Raw genomic sequence first — 20,670 nt, 5'->3', positions numbered from 1 at the left:
TATAAAATGATTAATTTTATATTTACACGGAGAGAATAGTCCAGCAAATATTAAAAATATTCATGAAAAAACTATCGTAATATCCATTGAAAGTTGGCTTCTTGGTATGCTGGCTATTTTTTCTATTTAGCAGAGGGATAGTTTTTGTAATAAATTTTGCTATCCCCAATCGTAATTTTTATTTGTGAAATTATTGTTTTATATTTTATTTTAATATTAAGTTCCATTTATAACTGGTAACTCATCGATGAAGGGTGATTTTTTATGTTTGTTATAATTCTTAAATATGATATTTCAAAGTTTGAGAAAGATAATGCAAAGTTTTTATAACGGAAACGTGCAAAAAATGGTTATGGTAACGAGAACAAGTATTTGCATAAATTAAGGAAATCTTTATAATATTTTTTAAAGTATTTTTTAAATTTGTTGATGGTATTTATCCATCCGAAGTTATAAACTAATATAAATTTCATAAATCACCTTTCCAATCAATGAACTTTTTATTATAACGCAGAAAATTATACTTTTGATATCAGTTATTGAGATAGTATTTTTTTCTCAGCTACTGACTGATGACTCGAGAGAGGTTCAAAACATATAATATAAAATATTTATTTAAAGCAAGAAATTCCGTTTGAAGAGTTCGTAAAAGTTTTTTCAAGATTATTACTTTTAAAGAAAATCAATGAAAGTTTATGTATCTGGAGGGCCACAAGCTTCATATGATAGTACAGCTTTCCTATTAATTAATGTATAGCGTGGGGCTCTATGCTTTTTAAAAATTAATAACGATCAACGCCATTTTTCAAAGAAGATTTCCGCATCACATATCAAGAAAAATATTACATCAATAATTCTGACGCTTGGTCATGGATACTTTGTCAATGCACACGATAACAACTTTTTTGATTGTTCTATTTATTTTTAATATTTTATATATACCATTACGATTATTAAGTTTTTCTGAGCATTTTTTTCATCAAGTTTCGCATCAGAAAGTACCGTTATAAGAAAATAGGCAAAGGGATATTGAATTTTAGCTCTTTCAATTTAATTTTAAAGTAGAGAGGAATAAACTGCACGCACAGTACGTTAAAATCAAAAAGTGTACAGCAGTGGCAACGAGCTATAGTGCGCATTTGAGAAACCTAAATAATATATTTTTTCCATAAAACACTCCGCACAGCCTTATTACTCACTGTCTCTTTATCTCTCTCCTTCTTTCTTCTTACCTGACATTATGTTTCATAATGTCAAAGTAATGGCCTCTCGATATTAAAATCAGGCGTCGAGTAAGAAGCATTACGCCCTATAAGCTCGTCGTATTTTTTCTTGAGATTTGCTGATGCGGCTAGTGCTTCTGCTGCTGCTGCTGCCAGCACTGCAGCGATGCGTATGTACTTTATAAACTATAGCGCGTTATATGCCATGGTAGTACGGCTCGGGCTTACGCATTGGATAGGACGCGACTTCCGGTGTGTTGCTTTTTCTCTTTCGCCTGGCTTACCCTCTAACTTCTTTTGTCTTGTACACATACACAGATCAAGTACTTTTACTTTTTTTCTTCTTAGAGAGTCGAGTTTAATCAGACTACAGGCTCCAATAGAGCTTAAACAGTCAAATCTGAAAACTCCACCTTTAGTAATTTAATATTTTTGGTAAATTTTTTTTCATACAGTTGCAAATAGTAGAGTAAGCTGATTTGGTATCGATGTTAATGGCTGATGGGTTTTTGTAGGTCGAGTGACGATGGCATTGCGTCGTAATGCAATGCGCCACGTAGGTATACAACATTGTTGCATTATGTAAAGTGGTAAAGCGTGAAGAAGATGAATAAGGATCGGGGGCTGGTTTTCTCGGCTAGAGCTGATCCGTCGAACGGTATTAATGGTCAGGGCTGTATAATGCAATTCGTGCACGACATCGACCCCATTGAGCGTACGTATTTCCAACTCAAAATACATTCGAGATCAAACTTTATTTTCTCGAAAAACATACGAAAATATACGAGCAGGACTTTGGTTATACAAATGGAAGACTATTTTTTCCGTCGTTGATTGTCCAAAAACGCCGAGTGTAGGCTCGTCGAGTCTATTTGTTAAGCAAGTAACGAGTGCATGCAGAGCGCGAGGAATCATAATAAAAGTTATCAGGCGGATGATTTGTTGTGCACATTTGCGCAGCTGGTGAGCGGCGAGGCAAATAAATGACGCGCGTTATAAAGATAATTACACGAAGGAAACAAAAGCCCGGCGTTTATACAATAATCTAGCTGGAGCCGCTAAAGGACTGATTTCTCGTCAAGCCTAGCTCAATTAGAGTAAGTCCAGAGCTGTAATATAGCCACTACAGTAGCGGCGCAGCTAACAAAAGTTGTCCCTGACAACGCTGTCCAGTGTATAATACCGAATCGTTTGTTCTGGTCGCAACGCTGCAGCGCTGGTACATATAGAGGAGCTGCTAGTGTAGCAACAGCAGCCGTAAGTCTCAAAGTTGCACCGATAAATTTATCATTTTAAGACTTGGCGAGTAGAGCGTTTAACTATGCAGACGTTAGCCTGTGTGTGTATGTATGTGTACAGCGAAACACAAGCGCACGAATCTTGCCTTGCTGGGCGCGCGACCGAGAGAGCGACGATTTATGAGAAGACATTGCTGTACTCTCTGTGTATTGCTCGCATACACCTATACGCACGCACACTCAATGAGTGCTTTCTCTCTCTCACTCCCTCTCACCCTCGCCTAGAGTAATTAGCCTCGCACAGAGTACAACGTATACGATATATGCTAGCGGGCGCGTGCGCTAAGAGCCTTGCCGATGTGACCTATATGCATTGCGGGAATTTCCAAACATCGGAGGAAGTTGAAGTACATTAGACGAAGAGGCCAAGACTGCCAGCATACAGATACGTACAGATTCCTGCCGCGCGCTTGCCAACTCACGGTGATTCATTGGCAGCTAGATTAATAGCTCGGTAAAGATTCACCTACACTCGTACGAAGCTTCGGATAAAAAGAAAAACTCCCTCCCACGCAATATGATGAATAAACCTTCTTTGCCACATCTAGCTCTCGAGCAGTTTAACGAATTTCTTTGCTTAGCCAACACTAGTCTCGATTCATTTTCAACTTTTACAAATATGTACATGTGAGCTCAAAAGTTGCGGCTACTAATGCATGCAACGATAAAAAAAGTCATGGCTATACTTTGCTCCAATTGCTGTACGGTGCCCCGTCAACTGTTGGCAGATTTGTGACGGTTGACTCTAAATTCGCGAGCTTAAATCCAAAAATTTCAAGCATCCATATTTATTTCGAAAATTATGTAACTAATTTTAAATAAATATTGATCGACCTCAAAGAAAAAATATAATTAATATTTCTATTATTTTTGCATATTTTAAATATTTTTAACCGATTTTGCATATTTTCAAGATTTTTCGTGCATATTTGCATGCATATTATGTCTTTTTTTAACACATAATCCGGGCTCTTATAATTATCAAATGTCAAGAGTCTGAGAATTTTGAGATGTTTGTAAATTTAAAAATTCAGTATCCATAAAAAATTCGTAAATATTGAAAACCCTAAAAAAAGGAGAACAAAATAAACGTGCAAACGCAAGAGAACATTGCTTTCTGATTAGGTTCAACATCAGGATGAACTTAACTAACGTCTTAGGCTCCAGGACTCTTAAGAGCTCTTCTTTTCCCTACTTAAATTGAGACTTTGAAATAAAAATATTGTTTATTCATGTTTTAAAGCCTATTTTTAAAAGTGATACGAATATTGAATTTGCCACTTGAGAGTTTTCTGTGTATGAATTGGAAGTTATACTACTTATTTTACTTAAAAATCAGGATTGAACGATGTTATCTAATCGTGCAGAAACCAACGTGTAATAGTCGAGCATAATCGTTTAGCTTGATTAAGTCACAAGTGAACATTGTACAAAAAGAAAATCGGACTTGACAATTCAATCATGTTTTTTCGTTTAAATAAGAATATTCTTTACTTTACAATTCAGGATAATAGAGATAATTTAAGTTTACGTATCGTCTTCATGCTAAACATTATTTAAATTAATAAAACGATAAGAATCAATATTATATTGAGAATATGTTTTAAAAATTTTCAGTTTTTTTATAAAATATTAAAGAGAAAATGACGAAAAAAATTTTTTTTTAAATATTGAACACTTTTAAGTTGAGGTATAATATGTGAAAATTTCGTTCGAAAGTATGCCGCTCTTATTACGTTCAAGTTACGGAAAACGATCGCAGCCTGGAAACATTACTTTTATGTCTCAATTTCTTAAACGCGCATGTATATCGACGCGCGCATACTATTTTCACCTTTGTTTCTTTGAAAATGATAACGGCGGCTTTTATTATTATCGTCGTGCAGCAATGCGCAACTTTTCGCACATATTAGATATTTGAAATTTTATTCGCGTCATTGTTCATCGGTTCTCGAATGCAAGATAATATTGGAGGGCGCGAAGTACTAGAGGAGAAACGTGCCCGCGTGTATTATGCAGCATATTCGACTCGCAATCTCGGTTCGACTGGTTCATTCGATAAATCGCACAGACGCGGAAGCGACTCCAATTCGCTCACTAGCTATTTAGCTTTTGCAACGTGGGCACACACTCGAGCACATACAGCCGCAGCCACAGCCGGAGAGGTGCATGGGTATATACATGTGTACGCATACCCCTAATTTGTGCGAGCCTCATCAGCAATGCCATAAGGGAATGTAAAGCTGAGGGAAGGTTTTCAACCTGCAGAATTCGCTTGATCCTGGTGCGTGAGTCGCTTTGAATTAAAAAAATTCGAGAAGCAGCTCACGCGGGTGACTTTAGCGCATACGCAGAATACATTCACTAGGGAGAAAAACTTTGCGTTTCAAGTGAGATCTCTCTCCTCTTGCTCTCTCGCTCTTTCTCGTAGCTATGTGTGTGTGTGTGTGTGTCTGTGTGTCTGTATGTATGTATGCGTGCTTGCCTAGCGGAAGGAAAAGTTAATTGGATAGTTGGGATCGAGTTTTCTCGCGTGCACGACACGGTATTATACGTATGTGTGCGCCTCTGCATACTTTGGCACGCGAATGAAAACTTGTCATGTTTGATCAAGCTCTATCCCTCTCTCTCTTTCTCTTTCTAGCTATATGTGCAGGTGCAAGTGTGTATCTTCCTACGTATGTGTATGTTATTGTAATATACGAGATTCGCCGAGCATACGTTGCAAAGCGCTATTTGCAAAGTTCCAGCTGGTTGCCTACGTGTGCCCTAACTCCGAATGACGTGTATCTGAGTCCTCATAAGAGGACCGCATCATTTAAGGAGGTTCGGGAGTCTCAGCGAAATGCAGCCAAATTTTTAAAACACGTTCAATTGCTTTGAAACTTTATAATATGAATGTTTATATCAAAATACAACTTTTCACCGCAAAATTTTGTTAAAATGATGAAAAAATTTTTTGACCATTTAACATGGTTTCTTACGAGAAATCATGAATTTTCGCTTTCAATGAGCATAAACATAATGTAAAAAAACAAAAACTAAATAGAAAAAAATACGTACATGTAGGAAATTTAATAAGGAATAATTTGACTGCAAAAAGAAGTTCATCGACCGTTTAGTTATCGAGAAATAAATTGTTATGTGTAAAAATTCGTGGGTCATTTGCGCGTACCCTAACCAACAAATGAGCTAGAACAACAAAAATATGTGCTCATTCGACTCTAATGACAAATAGAGTATTGTTTTAAGCCTAAAACATCGAAAAAAACTCATCAAAATGATTGAATTATTAATAATAGCTATAATTGTGTGCCAGCTCATTGAAAAAACCTACAATTTCGTGTTATTTCGAAGTTGGCAGCGCTGAAAATTTAACATTGGAAGTATAGGAGCCCCTCGCGTCCCGCTTCGTCCCCCTCAAACACTCCCGAACCTCCTTAATCTCTACGGCTGAGTGCTGCATTTAATACTTTTTTTATCCATCTGTTCTCTAGACGATTTCGATTGTATTCTAATATTTTTTTACTGACACACATTTTTTAGTCCGAGGTTGCGTAACTCTGTTTCTTGAATTTAAACTCGTTGAACAAAAACGGAAATTTATATGTGTAACGTGATTTATACTTGGCTTCATAATTGATGGTCTTTGAAAAAAGTTACTCGACCGAGTAGATCGCCTTTTATTTATCTGTCCGCGCTCCGCTGTAAAACGATTTTATCAATTAACTATATCTATTATACACAATGAATTTCACTTAAACAAAAAGTTTCCTTTTGGATCGCACTTTCGACTTAATTAAGCTTCAACTTGGTTTCGCGCCTCGCGTCCAAGTTCGATTTAATACTTGGGGGAAAACGTTGAAGAAAAGTATTCCACGAAGAGGAGCGCGGTGGCGGCAGTTGGCATAAAAGCCGCAAAACTGGGCTTATATATACGTTTGCATTGAGTGTTGCATCCACTAACATGCGCTCACATACCCACACACACACACACACATAAACCACATGCAGAGCATTCAAAGCCTATGCTAGTAAACTTAGCAACATAGCGTAGTAAAACTCGAGACGAAGTTTACAAATGCTTTTTTGAGAGTCAGTTGAACTCCAAGTGAATGGAGAATAAAGCGCGGAATAAAAGATCGACTACCGTTTTCTACCCCAGCCTTGCTTGCATTTTTTCTCTCTTCTTCAAATCATTGAGTTGAGCCGAAGGGAAATCTTTTTTTTTACGCTTACGCCTTTAACGCGTTGTTTGACTTTTACCTTTAATTCAGACTCTCTCTCTCTCTCTCTCTCTCTTTCGTCAGCAATAGATTCTGCAATCGAAACTCAAGTGAGTGAGAAAGGATAGTAGGTATAACCGACTTTTCAGAAAGCTTGTATGGGTTACGTTGAATAAGCACCCATACACACTAGCGGCAAGCGATAGCGCAGTTCGGATTTTCCATTCGTGGTACGAACAAAAAAATCAAGTCTGAATTTGTCTTCCCGAGGAAAGTGCTCAAAAGATTCGATTTTTCGCCACCGAGTCTGGCAATCGACTTTTTCACTTATGTTACGACGAGATGCACAAGTTTTTTTTACGATCCTTAGCTACTGCCTTCGTTTTAGTGCGCCTTCACGTTACAAAGCTGATGATTTCATTGACAAACTTGGCTCACTTTGACACGTCATTTACAGCGTTTGTTTTTAATAAAGCCGATCGTCGATATTTTACGAAAACAATGGAAAATCTACGGTGCAGCTTGTACCTTGAGCCACGACAAGCCCATTAGAGATAAGAAATTACGAACGAGCCGCGCGAGAGATATCCAGGCAATAGCATGCCAGGCTGAATTTAAGATGATGCGATAGAATATCCTTGTCGTAGTGAACAAGAACCGCAACATAATAGTACAAACTCATGCAAAGTGTAGAAAATTATTGGCGTTGTTGCTTTTTGCCAGGGCAATGTCATATATCGCGAGGCGCACGTAGAGAGAAAAAAAAATGTAAGATCAGAATCAGGACACTCGCCTCATCCGGTCGCGCTGCAGTCTGGAGTTGAGCCAGAGACTCCGGGGAGTTATACTCGCCGCCTGCATATATCGACGACGGGGGGAAGCGGAATTCTGACGGCGAGAAAAAGAAAGACGCGAGCAAGATGTTTTTCCCTTTCTTCTATCGTGCCAAACCTTTGGTGTCGCTCCAACAAACCTTTTATCTTTTCCCTCGTCTGACTGCCTGCCTGGCCGCTCGCGTCGCTCGTCGTCGTCGCCGCTCGTCGTCGTCGTTGCTCGCGCAACCAGTGCGAAGACGAATTGAGCGGAGAGCGCAGAGAGAAAGACTTAGCTTATGCGAGTGTTTTAATGACACAAGGAAATTTCTCTACCTATAAATAGCTTCCCCCAAAGGGAAGAGACTCCGAGAGGTACTTGTGGTATAAGCTTTGAGGTATTACGATGTGAGAGTTGGTTGTTACGGCATATGTGAGGTATTATACGAGTCGCTTTGCAACTGCGACTGAAACTTCGTCTTTCCGACAATTTTTTCTTTTGATGATCTCTTATCTAATGTGAGAAATTCACGGCAGTTATATTGTCATCTTTTGAAGTTTATAAATAAAAATCACGCCATTTTCATAGCATAGTTTAGCGTGCAAAACTCATTGCAGTAATGCACAAAAGAGTTGGAATGATTTTCGATCTGTGCGACTGAGTTCGCTCGATGTCGCTTCCGCTACGTTTCAGTCACCCAGAGTCAAAAGAGGCTTCTGGAAATAAGCCAGTGGCTTCGAGTACACAGATAAAAAGAGCTGCAGGTAAGTATAAACGTGTAAGAGAGATTTTACGCGGAAATCCGTAAAGCGCAACCGAAGGTCTCATTTTCTACGTACGATACCGAGTCGATACTTCTGCTGCGGTATCATCAAACGCTCGACGCGAAAAATCTTTGCGCCATCACAATGGTCGAGAGTTCGTAAGATTTTCCTCGCACGTAGCTGTGCTTTTTTGTCATTCGAATCGTATTTAAAGCACGTAAAATTTAAAGATGTCGACGCATTTGATCATGAAAAGAGTGCAAAATAAAACTGGCAAGTTCTTTGAATGCAAAAAAAAGTATGAGCTGAGAGTGTAAAAGTGCTACGTACACATCTTAAGATAGCTGCAGGATGTGAATTCAAAAACAAACGCCATAGGTATATTTTTCATGCTTTATACTTGAACGCGCGCTATTTCAGAGAAAAAAAAGCCGTAGTGCTTTTGCGCGCTTCTTGAAAGTACATCATGTGCCATTTGAGATACGTGCACGAATCGACGATAACTCATTCTTTTAAACGGTAATAGCCTAGGGTCGTTTCGTTAAAGTCAGTCTACATCGATATGAGTTCTCGTATACCTATATATAATATGCACGCGGGTGCGAGGGCTTTCTTAAAATATCCAATGTCAAATTCGAAGGTATGAGTTTGCCAGTGAATAATTCACGAGACTGAATATTTGTAACCGATCGCTTCGCGCTATATATATGCAAGACTCGTTCGCGCGAGCTAAAATGCCATAGGTACACGGTATTATTATTTGAGCTTTTTCGGGTTACGTAAAATATCAAGTCGACTTATCGAAAAAGTACTTCTCACTCACATGTCGGAATAAGAAATACTCTGGTCTGCGTGAAAAATTTATCAATAGTCCATTAAATCTTTTTTCTTCCGAATAAATTATTAACACTTTTTCTCGCGTTGAAACGAACTGGACGGACAAGCAGCAAAATCACTCGAATTCTCAATTCCAATTAACCCCTTCATTTTTTTACGCTACGATCTTACTCTTTACGAGACACGAACTCTCTCGCTCGTTCTTGCGTTTCTTTTCACTCCGCGTTTCTTTTTCTCAGTCCATCTGTAAAAAGAACTCATACTAGCGCCTTTGCCTCGAACTTATAATCGCTTCTGAGGCCATGCCGCTCCCGCTGCCGCTTGCAGCGCATCACGCACACTCTACTTAAATGTAAACTGCTGCTTCCTTATATGTCTATATGTACATGGTACTTCTCTATATACCTTCCAGTCGGTGTGCAAATTGCTCCTAATTATGCCTCGGCCGTTTGCAGTAATTTTCGTTCGTTCGTTTTTTTTTTTGCATTTGCATTTGGAACCAGTTTTTACAAACGTCTATAAGATATGCGAGAGAAAAGATATCTTAGGTATCCGATTCATCGCCGCGCAGAGCTGGAAAAAAATATATGTTCCGCCGAATCGAGCGTTAATTGCGATTAAAAAGAAAGGAGGCGATGGCATTAACGAGTTCATTTTTTACTTGAAAGAGATTAATGCGATGACGCCGAGAGTAAAAAAGAGCGAGCGAAGATAAAGCGGGCGCGAGCGCAGGGCTGCTGCAGGATTAATTATTGCAACGAATTTATTATTTTATTTAAAAGAGAGAACCAACAGTAGAGTAGAATGTGAGTAGGGATGATGATAATGTAATGAATTGTCAATGACACTGTAGCGAGGCAAGATAGATTATCGTCATCGATATAGTCTTATCATTAAGACTGATTGTAGCGTTATATTTATCTACGAGCTGACACGCTTTTGCAATCGCCACATGTTTATCATTTCGAAAAAAATTGATAATAAAATAGTATAGCGTTTCTTATTTATTTATTAGAGTAAAATTCCGTAAAATTAAAATAAAATAATGGAACAGCTCGAATGTTCACGGTTTCATAGCGTCGTGGAGAGTAGTACGCTTATTATAAGTTTCTGCAACGGCCATTAGTATAATTAAGTGCGAACAGCAAGTGACAAGTTTATTCACACTAGCATCAACTCATCAATTTATCTATAATGCATAACATCCCATTAAAGCGAGTGCAAGGACTGTTGTCCATTATCGAAGCAAACCACGCCTTGAAGTACCAGTGATTAGTCCTGTAGTGCCGAGCTTGCTGGAGAGCCAAAGACGTCTCTGACCTGCACTCAGTACCTATATAGATGATATCTTCGGATACTATTTGCCGATATTATACAAAGAGACAGTGACTTTGCACAGTTGGGTTTTAGTAATGCATGGCCTGGTTGAATTTCTTAATTGCGAACGTTATAACAGATTATGAGTGATTATACGAAGTTCGGTCAATCGACGCAATGGTTGTTTTAAATTAAAAATGAAATGAAGTAAAACTCAGTTTTTCAAAAATGAAAAAAGGAAAATTCAAGGGAGGTCTTATATTTAGAGACTTTCAAAGCTCTTTGTAACACTTATTTTTTCCGCGCATACAGCTATAAATGTATGTATACCATAAAGATTACAACTTTGATATTGATGAATTTGGCTCTCTTCGCCTTCTGCATAAATTTTTAGGTCATCAATTTATTAACTACAGGTCGTTATAGCAAGCCAGATTTATCTGATGTTTCAAGTAGAGTGTTGGACCAGGCACCAACCACGCGTTTTTGCTGACTGAACTAGAAAAGCGATTTTGTGCCTAGAGTGTGATGCTATCACCATAAATTTGTAGACTTATGAGTGGACTTCAGCAAAGCCATCAAATTTAATCGGTACTACCATGCAGCTTTTCAAATATAATGTAATAATTACGAAGGGATTTTTCTATTTCAACGGCGATTCACGAATGCTTATAATTCACAGATAAGGATAATGCTGATTAACGCTTCTTAATAACCCCATCAGTTATCGTGAGAATTAATTTTAGGATTACGTAAATCATGCATCAAGTTTAATGAAAATTTAATACGAATGTATTCAAATAAAGCGGCAAATGACTCACGCAAAAAGCGTAATCGCATTTCTGACAAAACCTAGTATTTAAAGTTTTAAAGGAATAACACTTTTCTTTAGTCCCTGGTCAAAAGTGCATAGCGTAGTTTCAACTTTTGCCTCTTAAACCTAAAAATACTAATTTTAAGCTTTAGAAAGGTATAGTAACAGTTGTAGAAAATTTTTAGAAGTTCTTCTAGGTCTCTCGAAAATGTCTTATAATTAAAAATAAATTATAGAGTGTTGGCAGAATGGCGACAGTGAAAATTATTTTTAATCCATTGTGTAAGCAAATGTGCACTTGACTTGAAGGCTTAAATAGGACTTGAGATTTCTTTCAATTTTTATATTTACAGGATTAGGCTGTAAGAGTCGAAATAAATTTTTTTTTAAGAACTGGCGTGGTGGTCTATTGCAATCTCCTATTTGAAAGTACTATGTCCAGTTAGCTACCTATGTAAAAGTTAAGCACATAGTTATAATTCCATAGACCATCAATGCTGAACATTTTATACATTTAAGCTGCCTTAAGTAGAATTTCAAGTCATCAGATGGGTCGATTTAGTTCTATCAGGTTTTATCTCGTTCGATGGACCATTGTCACAGTAACAATATCAACCTAAGCATGAGATCTATTATCTTACCATATGCATGCCGTTAAATAAAATTTATAACCATTTTGAAAGAGGTTTTTTTTGCCCACCTACTTTTATCTTAAAATGGTTTGGAAAGAATTGTGGTGAGCTGATGAGATAATGATATTAACAGTTTCTGTGAAATATTTTCATAGCACGACGTTACAATAAAAAAAAATTATTTGCAGAAATATTGACATCAAAAACATTCTCATACTAGCACACTGAAATACTTTTGAACCCTTTGACGATAAAATTTATTACTGAATGTTTCATTATTTTTAATGCATTATTATACTTTTTTATTAATTTTTAATTAATTTTTTTCTCTTTTAATTAAAATTTAAGGCTTCAATGAAATTTTATCAAATTTAGTCACTGCATAGCAACTATCGAGTTCGAATTTCTTATTGTTCTATTCTCATTTTAAATCTTTTGTGATTAGTCATTCAGTTCTTGAAAATTTAATTTTTTTCTTCGAGTAGAATAATGCCACAATCTGCTCAAAATGTAAGGATTTTGAGAAATTTTTGAAACAGAAACTTTTCCAGCATATTATTTGTAAAAACTTTGGTGAAACTAGAAAAGTATTACAATTACAAAAAAATGTATCGAACCCAACTCTGTTGTTTTTGGTATCAAACTAAAAAAGTAGATTCCGAAAAATATCCGTTACATAGGCGAGTTTTCTGGATAAAAAATCGACACCTTTACCTTTTAACGGTTACGCACAATGGAGATAAAATACTTTAACAATATAGTCTATACAAAGATTTATAATGTTATTAGTTATTTATAATATTATTAGTTATTTATAATATAAGCTTATTCTTCTGATGTAAAAAGTTTCATACTATCGTTGATATAACAATTTTAGTATGAAGATACGAAAAAAATGCCTTAATTCAGAACGAAATTTTTAGCGCCATTTTCGCAGAATCATTACGTCGCACCCCGAGAAAGTATTTTCGAAAGGTTCGCAGGATTTATGAAAGTTCAGTGCAAAGTGAAAGCGATTTGGAATCAAGCCAGTTTGGATTTGCGCGGTGAGCTTTTTTTGTATTTTGTACGCACTGACTCGCTGAAACACGAGGAAGAGAAAGAGAGGGATGAAAAGATAAGAAACGAGAATTGGTATCAAAAAGAGCGTTTGGTGTATATATTTCTACCAAGAAAAGATATGATTTCGAAAAAAAATTTGTCGAAAATCGTAACATCCGTGCGTATGAATAATAAATAAGAGATTTAATTTGCATTATTTCCCGATGATGTTGGCCTTTGAGCTACAGTGGTGGTTATATAGATTGTTGACGCAAATTTGTGTTGTATGCGTTGCACACTTGCCCACAGACCATCCTAACATTGATACGCATATTTCATGTTCTCCGATGTAAACGTGGCTTTTCATCCACAAATGGCCGAGGCTGCTGTGCTTTTTCTCAGCATATGAACGACACGAACTGGTCAACGAGTTTTGTTTGCGCCCATCGCGCCGGTTAATGGGGTTGCCATGTTTTGAAGACTATTTGCTGACATACGTTCACGTTATACGCACAGAAGGAATACAGACAGACAGAGTTCGATTGTGCTTGGTGAAGCGTGCAGATGGTTCATATACATGCTTGCAGAGCATACATATTGGGATCGGTCAAAAGGGGGACAAATTTTACGCCTTTCAATTACTGTGTTTGCTTTCATAATTATTACGATTAATCAAATCCAAATTAATAATATTTCCTTTGCCAGTTTATTAAATTTCGCAAAATTTCAAGCCTCATTGGAAAATTCACGCTACGCTGATACGGACACGCGCCTGCGAGGATTTATATAACACGTTGAATACTTGACAACTTTAAGAGCTAAACTTTGCAAACTGCACATGCCCTCACGCATGTATGTAAAGAGAAATATTCTTGTAAGAGTATATAGTAGCAACAGTAAGAGCTTTGACAAACTGTTTTAAAGTCTTTACAACTAAAATACACATACATACACGTAGCTCTCTATCGTGTTAAGCGCATAGTTCTGCCACTGCAAAGTTTTCTACAACTAGCTGAATGAATTACATGATGTATGACCATGCAGCGCAGAAAGCTAATTAGAAGTTTATATTTAATATACTTTCAATAGACGAATATTTCGAAAATAAAATTGTGCTTTATCTTTTTTATTGTTCACCGAGCCGTATTCGTAATTTTTCGTTCGTATTTTTAAATATTACAGCATTATGTTTTGCTTAATACACTTCGTCGATAGTTTTTCTTTAAAATTTAAATTTTAAGCCTTAAATTTTAATTTGCTAGCAATAAATAATACAAGTAATAATTTAAAATAATAATAATTTATTAATAATAAGTAATACATAAATAGAAAATATTTTCCCTCGAAATACATTTATAGTCTAAGTAAAATTCATTCTTAATATTATCAGATTGATTGGTCTGATTCAATCAAATTCATGCAGTTTGCAGGGTGAATTGGTTCTACATTTTTTCTTGGAATGGCTAACTTGATTGAAAAAACTTTCCATTCAATCTCTTGTTCAAACATCTTAGCAAGATCAAACGAGTTTGCTCTCATTTGGTAAGTGAATTGTATTTTTTTTCTCATTCTTTTTACAATTTTTGAGGAAAAGGTATTCCACCCTTTCTAACATCGAGCTTGTATAATTGTTAAGTCAAATCTGCTATAGATATACGCTAGAACTTATGTACATAAAGAAGGAAGGGTGAAGAAGTTAGAAGTACCCTTGACAATATTCATCAGTGGATCGCTGAAAACTCCCCTATAGGTCAGTAGATTGAACTCGAACAAATTCAAACAAAAGATCGTATAGTCATCTCCAACTTTGTTAGTTTACCTCAAGAGTGAAAATCTCTAGGGCTTGAAGTAGAGTAAGATCGTCGATTTCAAATGACGTGTGTGGCGTAAAATAAAAAAATGCAAGTTACAGAAAAAAAAAAAACGAAGAAAGCTTTAATACACGACAGAGTGTACTTCAAAACGTATCAAAACGACTCGAGATATTGTAGACGTGGTTAACAAAATTTATACGTGGCACGAATGTGTGCACAGTGCATTTATAAACACACAATAGAAAGCGTGCGGATTTCCGCGGGCACGCTTCGTATCTGACCGTCCGTAATCTTCAAAAGGCAAGAGGGAGAGAGAGAGAGAAAGCGAATGGTTGAACTCAGACGGGGTTAATTATCCCGTAGCGCGGCGTCGAGTAGTTTTGTGTATGTATAGCCTTGTGTACCCACAACCACCGGAAGAGCCACGGCATATCCGCGCGCGCGGTCGTTAAGGCGGCTGCGCCACTGATTAAAGGTTCAGTGGAGGAGGCGACAACGACCATATGAAGTAAAGACCTATAGCTGTTTTCTGCTCTGCTTTTGAGTTTTAAGACGCTATTTAGAAGCTCCAGTTTTCCTTTTCGTGAACTCGTTTTTTTTTTGCTTGCTCTCGCTCTTGCTTTTTTTACTCGTCTCTGTATCTTTTTTGATGCAACCAAGATTCTTGCAGTACAAATCCAACGGGATTTACACAGAGAGCTACACGAGCGCGGAAATTCCAGAAGTTGTAAGGGTGCTAATAATGTGCAGGCTTTGGCTGTGTATACATATAGCCATGTAAATGCTTAGCTCGGCAAACTGAGATATGACTTTGTATTACCTGATACGATTAGCTGCACCTTATACAGCGGGAAGGAGTTTAAAGGCATCTCACTCGTCGTATATTATTATGCTACTCCTCAAGTGTGATGTACTTAACGCAAAACTCGGGTAATTTGATATCGCCAGCGAGTAATACTAAGTTCGAAGCACAGACACTCGGCGTAGGTAGGTATAGTACGGAGCGCGCGGGGTATAGTTAGTATTCAAAAGCTGCTTCATCAGGTACTTAACACAATTATTCTCGATCTATACTACTCCCTCTCTCTCTCTCTCTCTCTCGAATGATATCTATGTGTAGACCCAACTTCTACTTAGTCTACTTGGAGAATGCGAAAATTAAAAGTTTACCCGCGAGGCGGAAATTTATGAAGAGTTGAAAAATATCACGATCGGAAGATAAAAGCAGAGAGTAGAGCGCACTACCAGTATATTATACTGACACGCATATTTGCTCTCTCTCTCTTCTCTGCAGCTGTTTGATACACAATCGATCGGATCTTTGGGAGGAGTTGCTCTGAATAGGTCACGTAATAACGTCGCTCGAATGGCCCGCGGTTACCTATGACTTTTATGACGCGCTATATACACGCCTGCCGGCGCAAAAGCACTTACTAGTTCGTCGATGCATGTGCGCGCGAGTATATGGGCGCACGTGTGTGTCTCTGTGTGTGTATTTGCGGTGATGTAAGTCTATATCAACTATTAAATAGACACCGCAGCTTCTACCGCAAGCATCATCATTGAGGGCTGACTTTAGCGAAATATTTGCTATCCGTCATCGGTCGAGCTAAGGAGCGATTCTAAGCTTCTTGAAAATCGAACAGCAAAAATAAATCAAGCGATTCGAAGACTCGTAAAATGCACGCCAGCTTCATAAGTCTGTCAAATGTTTTCGATTCGATTATTTTTGCTTTTGTACTGCTACGCGGTCACGCTCGCGTTGTTTGATATTTCGGCATGTATATAGGAAAAAATTCGAATGACATCTATATATGCACGGGCAATTACATTTACATTTTATTCTAGTATGATTCATTTACTTTCGTCTAAAGTGAGCAGGAAAGACAGGGAAAGAAAGGGGGGTAAAAAATGTGATTTGTGGGGATAACTCCTCTGCGCGTACGATTTCCCAGGAAATCGATCAATCAATGTTTCATAGATGCGCGAATATCCGCGCCTCAGCGATATGCCGCTCGCGCACGTGTGTACACATCTACATGAAATTCGATTTATGGTGATAAGTAAAATTCGTTTAATCTAACTTTCCATTTTATGATTGATTAATGCGTCTGCGTCTGGTGCACGAGCGCAATTATTTATTAGCCCAATAAAATTCGTTGTCGCGGCTGGCCCCCACGTGCTGCGTTCTCTATGATAAGGCGAACGTCTTGAGCGCGCCAGCTGGCCGCAGCGTCCGACACGCTAAAGGACGTATTTATAAATAATTAACCCTAGCCACAGCTGACCGAATCGAGCGAGTCAAACTATTGAATTCCTTAGTATCGAGTTACGTGGCAAGTTGGATGCCTCGGCGTGGGCCCTGCGGCCGGTCTGCATCACTAATCCGCGAGTTCTACGCTCCTTTGTCAGGAGACAACGAGTTTAGTTCTCTTCTCTTGCTCTCTCTCTCTCTCTCTCTCTCTCTCTCTGGGTGCGCCTGCGTGTATTCGCCGCTGCTGCAACACCCCGTGTCTATGCGCGAGGGAGTCTATAGTTTCTACGAGCTCGCGCACGAAACAATGAAGATACTTGTGGTCACCAATTCTCCCTCTCTCCGTCTCTCTGTTGGGCGAATGTGAGACATTGTGTTGTACCATTCATGACACTTGAAACTTTTTGAAGGGTGTCGCGTGCGATCCATTGTGGACTTGTTGAAAGCTTGAATGCGCCTATTGCTGCGCGCGCGCGCATCCACAGATATGCAATTTCGTCGGGCGTCTTGACAATTACTTAATTATTTGTCGCTTTGATCCGCTGAAAACAGTCAAAGAAGTATTCGTCATTAAATGGACACTACCTGCAGTGGTATACTTAGCTATGCTGCTACAGTTTCATGCTCGAAAGTTCATTGTTATGCTCAAGACGTAGGGTGACTTTTATTAGTATGTATAGTGTCGTTGCGGGTCAGCGTGTATATAACGCCAGCGACAAGTAAAACACGGGCTCGCGCACGAGCTACGCGCGGCATGTAAAAAGAAAAGAGTCAGAGTATATTACTGTTATCTAGTGGCCCAGGCTCTTGTTGTTATGTGCGCGCATATGTACACAGAGGTCTAAAACCATATGCGAGGGATGAAAAATAGAGATGAAAAGGAGAGGGGATGACTTATACAAAAAAGATGACACGCCAACGGCGGGGGTTGCTTTTGCGTGGTCACTGTCAACCGCCACGAAAAACATAATGAAAAGTTTTTATTTTCAAGGAAAAAGAATATAAGCCAAAGTAAAGTTTTCCAACAAATTGTTGTTTTGTCGCATGCGGCTTTGTATGAACGAGATGAAATATCGCAGATTTTTCTGCTATTAGCGAGGGGATTTTTTTAAATACCCAATAGTCGAAATAAGCGCAAAGATCGAATGTTCGATTGTAAAGTATCCTCATTGCGGGCTGCATGTATGTAACTGCCATACATATATATAGCATGCAGAAAGTCGAGTATCGACTTTACGTTGGCCAACTGACACGTATATACGCTCTGGCTTTTGCTCCCGCTACTGCAGCCTGTATTCGTCTCTTTTTCTCTCTTTCTCTCTCTCTCTCTCTCTATATATATGTACTCGGGGTACTATATACTCGTTCCGGGACAGCTCTTTTTTCTTCCTATTGAAGTTATCAGTTGCTGCGCTTCTTTGAGCTCGCACCTATGTAAGTGTGGGTCTATGTTTGTGTGTGCATACAGGTGCACGTTGCACATTGCACTATGTACGAGTTCTTTTCTTGTGTCTTATTAATATCGAAATTGAATTTTTTCTCGACCTTCTTTCCTCGACGGTTTGTACAGGTGCAAAATAACGCGCTGCCTGAATCATGAATGTATTATAAAAGAAAACTCGGCTTTCCCCCCCTAAGTTATACGGAGGCTCTTTGTTTTTCATTTCAGGGCGCCCAGGCAGCGATCTATTATGTTGTATGCGTATACTCATTTCCACTCGCCCATATCTATACATATATACGCTCGAAGCTTGTTCCTTTTATGTACGCATCGATTTTATTGGTATTTTTTCAATTATAAATTTATCGCTGCGCATTAAAAACAGTTGCGTATTTTCAGAAAGAGAAAGAGAGAAAAAGAGCTCCAAGCGCTCATTGTGCGGGCTTCATGCGTGATTTCTATGCGCACACGCAGAAGAAGAAAAGCCAGAGAGCGACAATTTCAAAAAGTTTTTAACAGAAAGAGATTGTCGCTCGGAGCTCTCTCCGGCAAAGTTTTGCCGTTACAATGCGCATCCACACATGTACACAAGCTCGTCGTCGACTGCGTGCTGCAAGACTTCTCAATTGTTTCTATACATGCACACGACGAGTGAACGTATACGTGTATGTGTGTGTGTGCCACGTCTTTATTCTCTTCACACTTCGAGTCAACGTGTCTTTCGAAATTGTCTTTCACCGTCTCGCTCTCTTCGCTGCGCATATTACGCCTGTTATCCTCCATTCACAACGTTTCGCAATTCTGCGCAAAAAAGTCGCTTTTGCATTTCGTGCTATTACTTTGTTTCGTGATGTGCATGATTCGCAGGGAATATAATCGCGGACTAATTTTCGACATATGCACATCACCAAGATTAATCGTCGAGCGATCCAAGACGCTTTGGCGAGCTCGTAAGTTATATTGCACAGGCCGCTGACGACACCACAGGCAGATGTTGTATCTATATACCCAAGCGTTGCGTGGCGCTTTGGTCATTAATCCCGTCTAAAGGGATGATTTAGCTAAACACTAAGACGCGCACAGCTGCGGCGTGGCCTTATACGTGCTCGAAAAGTGTGCGAGATAGCAAGTCTGTCTGCCTCAGCCTGATTGTACCTTGACTCGTACTACTTGTTCGATTTCACGCGTTTTCGCCTACCAAGTATATAGCGCGCTCTCGTATGTATACGTTTCATTACTGTTATATAGCGAGCTGTACGAGTGTGTACACGAGTGTAATCGACTGACTGTATATGTTTCGGAGCTCAAGCAATTGTTTGATGGGTTTCGCGTATATAGCGCCGCTGAACACGAGTACAGAACCTAGTTCGCGCGAGCACTCGAGTAATCATGTTTCGTTCGTTTCCTGACTTTTTTCTCTTTTGTTCTTTACTACTCTCTATGAGGAGAAATCGTGAAACTGTAGATCTTCTTTTCTTTCGGCCGTACTTCTTTTTTTCTCGCTCTGTGGCGATAATTAAGTTTTGGTAAAAACACTTCGGAGGAGAAATTACTTATTTTTCGAACAAGTTACCAAGTAACTGCATGATGAAAGGGTTAATCCATTTTTACTTTTCTCTATAATTTAACGGACTCGAACGAATGGCCTCAGTAGACATCATCACACAGTAACGTCGATGCTGGAACCTAAACGGTGATGGTGCGCTATAGGCAGCGCTGTGTTCAGTCCACTGCAGTATGGTCGTGCCTAAAATGCATTACTTTTTTGTAGGAAAAATTCATTTAAAAGTCATTTAAAAACAATCATAATTTGCTTAGATAACAATTTTAGTAGTCTAGAAATAATTTTGTAGTTGCACAGATTCTTTTTTCAATTTGGCACAGACAAAGGATTTTTTTGCGTCAACAAAGATTTACTTTTTATTTTGGACCGAGTAAATTTTCAATCAAGTAATTACGAAATTGTCGTGAACCATTTCGGTGCGCAAGCAATATATACAAGCATATGCATCTAATAAATAATATCGTTGCCTCTTCGTGTATATTAATTGCCGCTGCTGCCGTTGCCGTTCCTCGATGAGTCTCGCGATTACGCAGTCACGCGCGCGTTAATTGCCAAATAGGTCGCCTGACGTACGCATAAATGTTCGTTTGAGACACACACACATATATATAGCCAGCTGCAAACGCGTATAA

The 20,670-nt window shown here is 38.5% G+C and overlaps 1 protein-coding gene across 2 annotated transcripts in view; it reads left to right on the top strand.

The window, feature by feature from the left end:
• Positions 1 to 20,670, top strand: part of LOC106650148 (titin homolog) — a 99,995-nt gene that overhangs the window by 29,458 nt on the left and 49,867 nt on the right. For both annotated transcript variants that reach the window (XM_023460264.1, XM_014368051.2), the window contains exon 3: positions 14,389 to 14,507. The gene's annotated coding sequence lies outside the window, so the exon portion shown is untranslated. The remainder of the gene's footprint in view (positions 1 to 14,388; positions 14,508 to 20,670) is intronic.

This window comes from Trichogramma pretiosum, unplaced genomic scaffold (assembly GCF_000599845.2).
Source record: "Trichogramma pretiosum strain Unisexual culture from Peru unplaced genomic scaffold, Tpre_2.0 scaffold45, whole genome shotgun sequence".
NCBI classification, from domain to species: Eukaryota; Metazoa; Arthropoda; class Insecta; order Hymenoptera; family Trichogrammatidae; genus Trichogramma; species Trichogramma pretiosum.
The sequence above is the reverse complement of the archived record's forward strand: the minus strand, read 5'-3'. Positions and strand labels throughout refer to the sequence as shown.